Genomic DNA, 9,733 nt, shown 5'->3' with positions numbered 1-9,733 from the left:
ATATTATTCTCCGTAACTTCCACCACCACCAACGGGATCCCACCACTAAGCACATCTTCACCCCCCTCTGCTTACTGCAGGGATCGGTCCCTACGCAACTCCCTTGTCCATTCGTACCCCCCATCCCTCCCCACCGATCTCCTTCCCGGCACTTATCCTTGTAAGCGGAACAAGTGCTACACATGCCCTTAAACTTCCTCTCTCACCACCATTCAGGGCCCCAGACAGTCCTTCCAGGTGAGGCAACGCTTCACCTGTGAGTCGGCTGGGGTGATATACTGCGTCCGGTGCTCCCGATGTGGCCTTCTATATATTGGCGAGTCCCGACGCAGACTGGGAGATCGTTTCGCTGAACACCTACGCTCTGTTCGCCAGAGAAAGCAGGATCTCCCAGTGGCCACGTTCCATTCGCATTCTGATATGTCTATCCACGGTCTCCTCTACTGTAAAGATGAAGCCACACTCAGGTTGGAGGAACAACACCTTATATTCCGTCTGAGTAGCCTCCAACCTGATGGCATGAACATCGACTTCTCAAACTTCCGCTAATGCCCCACCTCCCCCTCGTACCCCATCTGTTATTTATTTATATACACACCCTCTTTTTCTCTCTCTCCTTTTTCTCCCTCTGTCCCTCTCACTATACCCCTTGCCCATCCTCTGGGTCACCCCCCCCCTTGTCTTTCTTCCCGGACCTCCTGTTCTATGATCCTCTCGTATCCCCTTTGCCAATCACCTGTCCAGCTCTTGGCTCCATCCCTCCCCCTCCTGTCTTCTCCTATCATTTTGGATCTCCCACTTTCAAATCTCTTACTAACTCTTCCTTCAGTTAGACCTGACGAAGGGTCTCGGCCTGAAACGCCGACTGTACCTCTTCCTAGAGATGCTGCCTGGCCTGCTGCGTTCACCAGCAACTTTGATCTGTGTTGCTCGGAGAGAGAATTGTTGCTTCCTGACCCACAGGATCAAATCCTCCCTTGTTTACAACTTTAATTTATGCCGGGACCCATTTTTCCCGGGCCACCCCCCTTTCTCCCACCTACCCCGCCTACGGTCCCACACCCTCCCCAGACCCACACATCCCCCCATAACCTCTCCCTGCTCACACGCACTGATTATTCTCGCCCAGCTTGGGCAACCACAACTAACTGATTCCACGGCCCCGGCTCGAGTGCAAAACTAAAACCGGGGCTGCCCGAAGGTCCCAGCCGTCCGGCAGAGCTCAGCACCGGCCCCGTCCCACTGCAACCGGCCCCCGGTTCACACTAACCCGAAATCGGCCCCTTCCTCACCGCCGCCCGAGCAGGACACCACCCGGCGATCGCCGGGGTCAGCACTGCGCCTGCGCGTCACGCAGGGAACCCGCGGCGCCACGCGTGGCCGGAGCTCTCCACAGCGCCACCAGTGGTCGGAGGTCCCCACATCGCCACAAGTGGTCGGAGGTCCCCACAGCACCACCAGTGGTCGGAAGTCCACGCGGCGCCAACTCCGACGGCCGGAGGAACAACGCCGGGAATTCGGCCGTCCGTCGCTTTCACCGGGACACCCCCGACCTCCACATGATCAAGAACAGCCAACTGAACGTGAGCGAACTTCGACGACCAAAAGACATCATTCTCATCAGCGATCAGCTGTCTGAATCACCGTTCTTGAGGAAGGGTCCGCATTGTCAGAGTATTTAGTTTATCAGGAGACAATGACTGCAGGAACGAGAGGTCATCTGTTGACCCCGCGGGAAATTCTGGTTAATATTACTGAAACCGTTGTTTAACAAAATATGAAAAAACGAGACAATCCACTGACAGAATCCACCCCAAACCAGATCACCCTGGAAAGTCATCCCCAAGGATATTTGGGGGTTTTGAAACCCACCTCGAGAGAAACACTACGCTGCCGTTCCACCAAAAAAAAACGGGCACAAAGCTGTGATAAAACCTGTGGTTAATTTTTGCTCCCACTGAAATCATAAGAAACGTCAATTAAATTGTCTTTAAATACATGCGCCCAGGGCTGCAGTGCTGCCGGAGCACCACTCCGGCACCTCTGTGAAAAAAAGTCAAAATAAACTGCGGCCGCATATTAAATAGAGGGAATTTTACGGAAGCGGGGGTTGAAGAGACGGGGTGGTGGCTGGTGGGGAAAATACCACTAATAACATTAGGACATGTGATCGTTTTTGAAGAAATTCTGGAGCTGTGACTGTTTTTTATTTAGGTATTTGTGAAATTCCTCCTCGCTCGACTCGTTGTCCCGGCATACCCTGCTGTAGCCTCCTGTCATTTCACAGATCCTCAGTCTCTCTCCAGCTCTCGTTGTTTGACCATTGTTCGGCGAGAAAATAAAAATCTTAGATCTTTTGAAAACTGGCATGTCGCTTGCCGACGTGGTCCGTAAGGTCGGTAAGACCGAATCGAGCATTCGCACAATAAAGCAGAAAGAAGCTGAAATTCGTGGAGGTGTTAGCTACCCCTACAACGGCAAGAATGGTTCGTGATAAAGTGCTTTCAAAGACTGAGAAAGCATTAAGTGTGTGGCTAGAGGACATGTCACAGAAGCGTATCCCTATTGATGGCAAAATTATGCGTGAAAAAGCACTTAGTAAGTCTACATCTGTGGTGGTCCGTGGATTATTCGCTAGTACAAAAGTAAATTTTTCTCAGTAACAACCCTATAGCTTCTAAGCAAACAACGTTAACTTCTTTCTTTCGTAAACAAGCTGAGGAGTGCAACAAGAATAACGTTAAAAGAGACTGGTAACTGTAAAAGTGACAAAAGCTGTGTTTTGCCTGCTTCTGGTTCAAATTTTCTAACCGGGTCCAAATGCAGTTCTGAAAGTAATGGTCCTTCAAAATCAGTTTTAGATTAAATTAGATTAGATTATGAGGACACGCAGTCCTCTTTTATTGTCATTTAGTAATGCATGCATTAAGAAATGATACAATTTGTTCCTCCAGAATGATATCACAGAAACACAAGACAAACCAAGACTAAAAAAAACTGACAAAAACCACATAATTATAACATATAGTGACAACAGTGCAAAACAATACCGTAATTTGATGAAGAACAGACCATGGGCACGTAAAAAAAGTCTCAAAGTCTCTCGAAAGTCCTATCATCTCACGCAGACGGTTGAAGGGAGGAACTCCCTTCCATGAGCTTCCAGCGCCACAAACTTGCCAATGCAGCATCCTGGAAGCACCCCGACCACAGTCCAACTCTGAGTCCGTCCGAAAACTTCGAGCCTCCGACCAGCCCTCCAACACCGAGCATCGAGCACCATCTCTGCCAAGTGCTTCGACCCCATACCCGGCAACAGGCAATAGGCAAAGCCAAGGATTTGGGGCCTTCCCCTCCGGAGATTCTTAATCTCAAACAGGGTTTATATCCCTGTTCAGATGTTTGGACTGAAGAAATGTGGAAGGAAAAGAAGTAAACTTATCCCTGGTTAGACTTCAAGGATGATAAACTTGGGTGTAAAGTATGTGCAAACAAAAGCAATCTGACACTTTTCACTTCCAAGGGTTTGAGGCTGTCAAATGCATGGCAGATATACCAAGTATCCTATTATGGAGCCGATCCAAGTCTTTCAGAAAAAAAAATTGTTGATCACAAATTATCAAAAGCTCACACTGCTGCTCTAAGGGTTGAAATTATAGCTAGTGAAGATTCTCTTAGAAAATTATGTGACACCATGAATGCTTCGCATCTAAAGGCAACTTGTTCAATTTTTCGTACTGCATATTATTTAGCTCAGAATGACAGACCATACTCTAATCACTTTGGCTTATTGGAACTTCAAAATTTTTACTACAATTCTCATTATCCTGATGTGATAATTTGGCACTGTCTTAAACACAGATTAGAACTTGCAGTAGGTGATTCGGTGAGAGATGTTCATGGAATAAATCATTTTCAATTATTTATGGACAAGTTGTACTCTGTTTACGGTAAATCACCTCTAAATCAAAAGGAACTGTCTGAATGTGCCTCTGAACTAGAACAACAAATTTGCAAAACAGGCCGTGTTCTGGGCACCAGGTGTGTGGCTAGCTCGTTTTGAACAGTTTCAGCAGTGCGGCAAAATTATGAAGCACTGTGTTTTCATCTTGAAAAAGCAATGAAGAATGAAACAAGATCTGGGAGTGACAGAAAAACCTATGAAGGACTGTTGAAAAGATTCTTCAGAACAGTTTCTATTGGACTGAGCTCTAACGTATGACACGTTGCATGAACTTGGTTTACTGTCAGAGTGTTTACAGAAACGCACTACTACGACTGTTTATGCAGACAAACTGACCCAACGGAGCATAAGATCACTGCATGGACTGAAAGACCAACCTGGTACAAAAACTCTAGAAGCTCAAGAGGCAGTTGAAAAAGGGAAGTTTGGAGAAATTACCTCAACAAGCAACAACAAAATTGTCTCCATTAATTTTCTACAGTTTCTTACTAGTCTTATAAACAATTTGCAGCACAGTATGTTCACGGCAACATCCTTGAAAGGTTCTCAAACTTCTAAACCTTAAAGTCTGTATAAATCCCTGCTAAATGAAGTGTGTGTCCTTGATAAAGATAACTGGCCTGCTGAAATACCACCTAATTATGGAGAAGCTGCAATATTATCTCTCTGCAAGAGGTTTAAGCTTTCTTCTTCCTCTGTAATAAATGCCTTCAGGGATTATGTGGAAGATCGTGGACGCCGCATCCCCCAAGATTTACGCCCATTACTGAGCTGTTCACAAGTTATTCCTATTAGTACTGCTGAGTGTGAGAGAGGATTCAGTCACATGAACTTGATAATAACAGCAACACACTCAAGGATTCTCATAGATCATGTATCAGCATTTATGTTTGTTATGGTGCTCGGTGCTCGGTGTCGGAGGGCTGGTCGGAGGCTCGAAGTTTTCGGACAGTCTCAGAGTCGGACTGTGTCCAGGATGCTGCATCGGCAAGTTTGCGGCACTGGAAGCTTGTGGCAGGGAGAGTTTCTCCCTTCTACCATCTGCGTGAGATGTTGGGGCTATCGGGACTTGAGACTTTTTTTTTACTGTGCCCATGGTCTGCTCTTTATCAAATTACGATATTGCTTTATGCTGTTGTAACTATATGTTATAATTATGTGGTTTTTGTCAGTTTTAGTCTTGGTCTGTCTTGTGTTTCTGTGATATCATACTGGAGGAACATTGTATCATTCTTAATGCATGCATTTCTAAATGACAATAAACGAGGACTGAGTGTCCTCATAATCTAATCTAAACTACAGGACCTCCTCTAGTTCAGTGGAAACCTGAGCCATATGTCACATTGTGGTTGCGGTACCACAGATCAGCAGGTGACACCTGGACAAGAGTTGCTTCAGACCCCCGAACACATATTACGCCCGACCCTTTGTGGGGATCATTGTGACAGGTCTCATTGGTGGCATTTGGTAAGTAGGTAATTATCTTTAAATTGGTAAAATACATGATTACTGTATTTTTCTTTTCTTGATTGCTAATTATATTTTATGATAATTAGTGAGAGCATCCGTGCAATACTTTGTCATATTATTAAATTAAGTATTATATGTTTTATTGTACCAGTTATATGCTGAAATGTAGTGATAGGCTATAATCTTGCTAATGTCTTAACTATCACTATATTTCCGTGGAGTTCTGGAATTCATATATTTCTTTCATCTTGGTTTAGTGCTTGACATTATAAGGAGCCCTATTCATATATATATATATATGTCACACACAATTTGTGTACCTGCTCATTACATGAATGGGGCAAGGAAGTTGCCCAGTACATGAAATGAGCAAGTACACAAATTGGGTGTGACATATATAGAGAGAGGATGTAGGAAATGGCAAGCATTTTGTCAGATCCGGCACCTAAAAAATTAACGCTGCACCCCTGCACGCGCCTCACATCACGCATGGGTTCCCCACACCGGGATCTGACGTCACGTGCCTGATGTCACACACACACACGTGCGCTGCTCGCGCTGAGACGATTTAACATAGTCATAGTCATACTTTATTGATCCCAGGGGAAATTGGTTTTCATTACAGTTGCACCATAAATAATAAATAGTAATAGAAATAGTAAGAGTAATATTACTATTAGTAAATAGTAATAGTCATAGAAATAATAAATAATAATAGAATAGTAATAGAAAATAGTCATAAATAGTTAAATAGTAATGCGTAAATTATGCCAGTAAATTATGAAATAAGTCCAGGACCAGCCTATTGGCTCAGGGTGTCTGACCCTCCAAGGGAGGAGTTGTAAAGTTTGATGGCCACAGGCAGAAATGACTTCCTATGACGCTCTGTGCTGCATCTCGGTGGAATGAGTCTCTGGCTGAATGTACTCCTGTGCCCACCCAGTACATTAGGTAGTGGATGGGAGACATTGACCAAGATGGCATGCAACTTGGACAGCATCCTCTTTTCAAACACCAGCGTGAGAGAGTCCAGTTCCATCCCCACAACATCATTGGCCTTACGAATGAGTTTGTTGATTCTGTTGGTGTCTGCCACCCTCAGCCTGCTGCCCCAGCACACAACAGCAAACATGATAGCACTGGCTACCACAGACTCGTAGAACATCCTCAGCATCGTCCGGCAGATGTTAAAGGACCTCAGTCTCCTCGGGAAATAGAGACGGCTCTGACCCTTCTTGTAGACAGCCTCAGTGTTCTTTGACACTGTCAATTTATTGTCAATTCGTATCCCCAGGTATTTGTAATCCTCCACCATGTCCACACTGACCCCCTGGATGGAAACATGGGTCACCAGTACCTTAGCTCTCCTCAGGTCTACCACCAGCTCCTTAGTCTTTTTCACATTAAGCTGCAGATAATTCTACTCACACCATGTGACAAAGTTTCCTACCGTAGCCCTGTACTCAGCCTCATCTCCCTTGCTGATGTATCCAACTACGGCAGAGTCATCTGAAAACGACTAGGCCAGCAATCAGTGATCCCCCCCCCCATCGCCCTCCCCCCCACCCCTGCTGGATCCACGAGACATGCTATTCCCATTGATGCGAAATGATGTCAATCATTGGCTATACCCAATAGCGGAGGTGGACCAGCCGAGTGGGCGTTACCCCCGCTGATCTCGTCTCCCACCCCCGCCCCACTCTTCCCGTCAAACTCGGACAAACTCCAAAGTAAAGGTCCTGCTTTATGATTTATTTCCATTTCCCTCCGAGGGAAGTTATGGGCTCTTGTGAAGCATCTCCCACGTCCGGAGTCTGATCCGTCGCTAGAGAGGAGACGGCTCGGCCCATCGGCTTCATGCCGGCTCACCAGGGAGGGATTCTGGCAGAAGAACAAGGGAGGGGGATTTTTTGAGAGGATAAAGATGTGTCAGAGGGGCCAGACAGGATAGAGTCTGAAAGGATGTTTGTCCCGGTGGGTGACGGGGTTGGAGCCCGTTGACAGCGGGGAGGGGACAGTATAGGGCTGATACTCTCTAAGGGACTCATCTGTGGAAATGTCTGTCCCCACGGTGGTGGGGAGCAGAGGGATTCACCACATTGGGAGGGAAAACACCGGCAGACTGTTGACATGTAAGTGAGGCCAATGGTCTGGGAAAAGTGGGGATAGGAGTTGTGTTGGGGGCAAGGATGGACTGGCCTGGGGTCTAATTGAATGACAGGACAGGCTGGAGGAGCCGAGAGGCCTGCCCCTCTTCCTGTTGTCTGTGTGTTTAATGGGAAGGAATAACCAGACCCTTCCCGGGCCCGCAGGATGTCCCATTCGGTGTTGTCGGGACCGGTGCTTGGAGAGCAGATGTTCGTTCCCAAACTGTGTTAACAGTTTGGCTGAGGGGCCACGTGCAACACAAAATCTATATTTATATATTGTTAATGACATAGAATTGTATAATTTATGTTCGGTTTGCTATCTGAATGTACTTGCCTGTGATGCTGCTGCAGATCAGTGTTTCTCAGTCCCTTTACCTTCCTGTACTTGCACACTTGGCAATAAATTCAACAGGAGCTGACAAAACTCAGTGAGCTGAGGTTCTCAGAAAATTGCACACTTCAGTGAAGGGTCCCTCCAGTAGTTCCAAAGCAGCAACCAGGCTGACTAATGTTTCCACACAATCAAACCAGGGAATTGGTTTATTAGTCTTTTATTTTAATTTTGCAATGCTTAATTTAATTTAACTAATTTAAATTACTGCAATTCTGTTTTTTTGTCTATTATAATGTATTACATTGTACTACTGCTGTAAAGACAACGAATTTCATGACATTTGCCAGCCTACTGCCCTCTACTGTGCCTATTGTCTTGTTTATTATTTATTGTAATGCCTGCACTGTTTTGTGCACTTTATGCAGTCCTGGGTAGGTCTGTAGTCTAGTTGAAAAACGCAAACACGGGGAAATCTGCAGATGCTGGAATTTCAAGCAACACAAATAAAAGTTGCTGGTGAATGCAGCAGGCCAGGCAGCATCTCTAGGAAGAGGTCCTGACGAAGGGTCTCGGCCTGAAACGTCGACTGTACCTCTTCCTAGAGATGCTGCCTGGCCTGCTGCGTTCACCAGCAACTTTTATGTGAGTTGTCTGTAGTCTAGCGCAGTTTTTGTATTGTTTCATGTAGCACCATGGTCCTGAAAAACGTTGTTTCGGTTTTACTGTATACTGTTCCAGAAGTTATGGTTGAAATGACAATTAAAAAGTGATTTGACTTAACTTGATATTAAGCCCGATTCTGTTGCCAAGTGGGAGATACGCCCACCAGTCACGTGATCCGGTTTCCCGTAGATCTGCGGCTTCCGCGGGTTGTTTTTCCAGGCCCCGCCCGCGCCCCCATGCCAAAAAAACGATCACGTTGCGCATGCGCAGTCCCGGGAGGGGCGATGTTTCGGTTCCCGTTCTGCATCGAAGCGGTCCGGCGGCGGATCGGAGTTGGAATAGGGAGCCGGGGAAGGGATGACTGTCTGCGGGAACAAGGGGCCCTCCGGAAAGTACTGGCAGTTCTAGACAATGTTTTTCACTGTCTTGGCTGAACAGAGGAGAACTTTTAGTAATAGACGAAGACAACTGCGCTGCTCCAAAGAACGCTATATTAGGTCATTCTTACCCTCGTCCATTACACTCCGTAATGAGCCGGGGAAGTGATTGACCCCCTTCCTGTCAGACCGTTGGAGGTAACTTATTTTTCTGTTTTTTTAACTTTTCTTCTAGTATCTGTATATCTGTGCACTCGTAATGCTACCTTGACAGAGTACTCTCCTTTGGGATCAATAAAGTATCTATGTAGCAGAAATCCCACCTCTCCCGAAAGTACCGAGAGTCTTCCGCATTTGAATAATGGCTCTCTGATGCCCGCAAATTATATACAATATAACGGAAATCAATCTTTTTGACAGCGACCGAGTGAGAGAAAGCGAGGGAGAGAGGGAGAGAGGGAGGGAGAGAGAGAGAGAGAGAAAGCAAGAGAGAGAGAGAAAGCAAGCGAGAAAGAGAGAGAGAGAGCGAGAGAGCGTCATGGCAGAGTGTTCCAAAAAAAGAAAATATAAATCGTACGTCACCCCAGAACTACACTAAAGTGTACCCCTGCCTAACAGGGGTCAAAAGTAATGACAGTGTTGCTCGCTGCACTGTTTGCAACAGTGACTTTTCTATTGCCCATGGTGGGTTAAGACTGTAAAAGGCATGTTGAGGTGAGTTTAACAGGCGTTATTCGTTCATTAGCATAGCTAATGTTATTTAAACTGGCTGGCC

The 9,733-nt window shown here is 46.1% G+C and overlaps 1 protein-coding gene across 1 annotated transcript in view; it reads left to right on the top strand.

Moving 5' to 3' along the window:
* Window positions 1-5,425: 5,425 nt before the first annotated feature.
* LOC134339993 (NACHT, LRR and PYD domains-containing protein 3-like) overlaps window positions 5,426-9,733 on the top strand; it is a 37,848-nt gene continuing 33,540 nt past the window's right edge. The window contains exon 1 of the mRNA XM_063036834.1: window positions 5,426-5,431. The gene's annotated coding sequence lies outside the window, so the exon portion shown is untranslated. The remainder of the gene's footprint in view (window positions 5,432-9,733) is intronic.

The sequence above is a fragment of the Mobula hypostoma genome, chromosome 31 (genome assembly GCF_963921235.1).
Source record: "Mobula hypostoma chromosome 31, sMobHyp1.1, whole genome shotgun sequence".
In the NCBI taxonomy this organism is placed as follows: domain Eukaryota; kingdom Metazoa; phylum Chordata; class Chondrichthyes; order Myliobatiformes; family Myliobatidae; genus Mobula; species Mobula hypostoma.
This window is presented reverse-complemented; position numbering and strand designations above follow the sequence as displayed.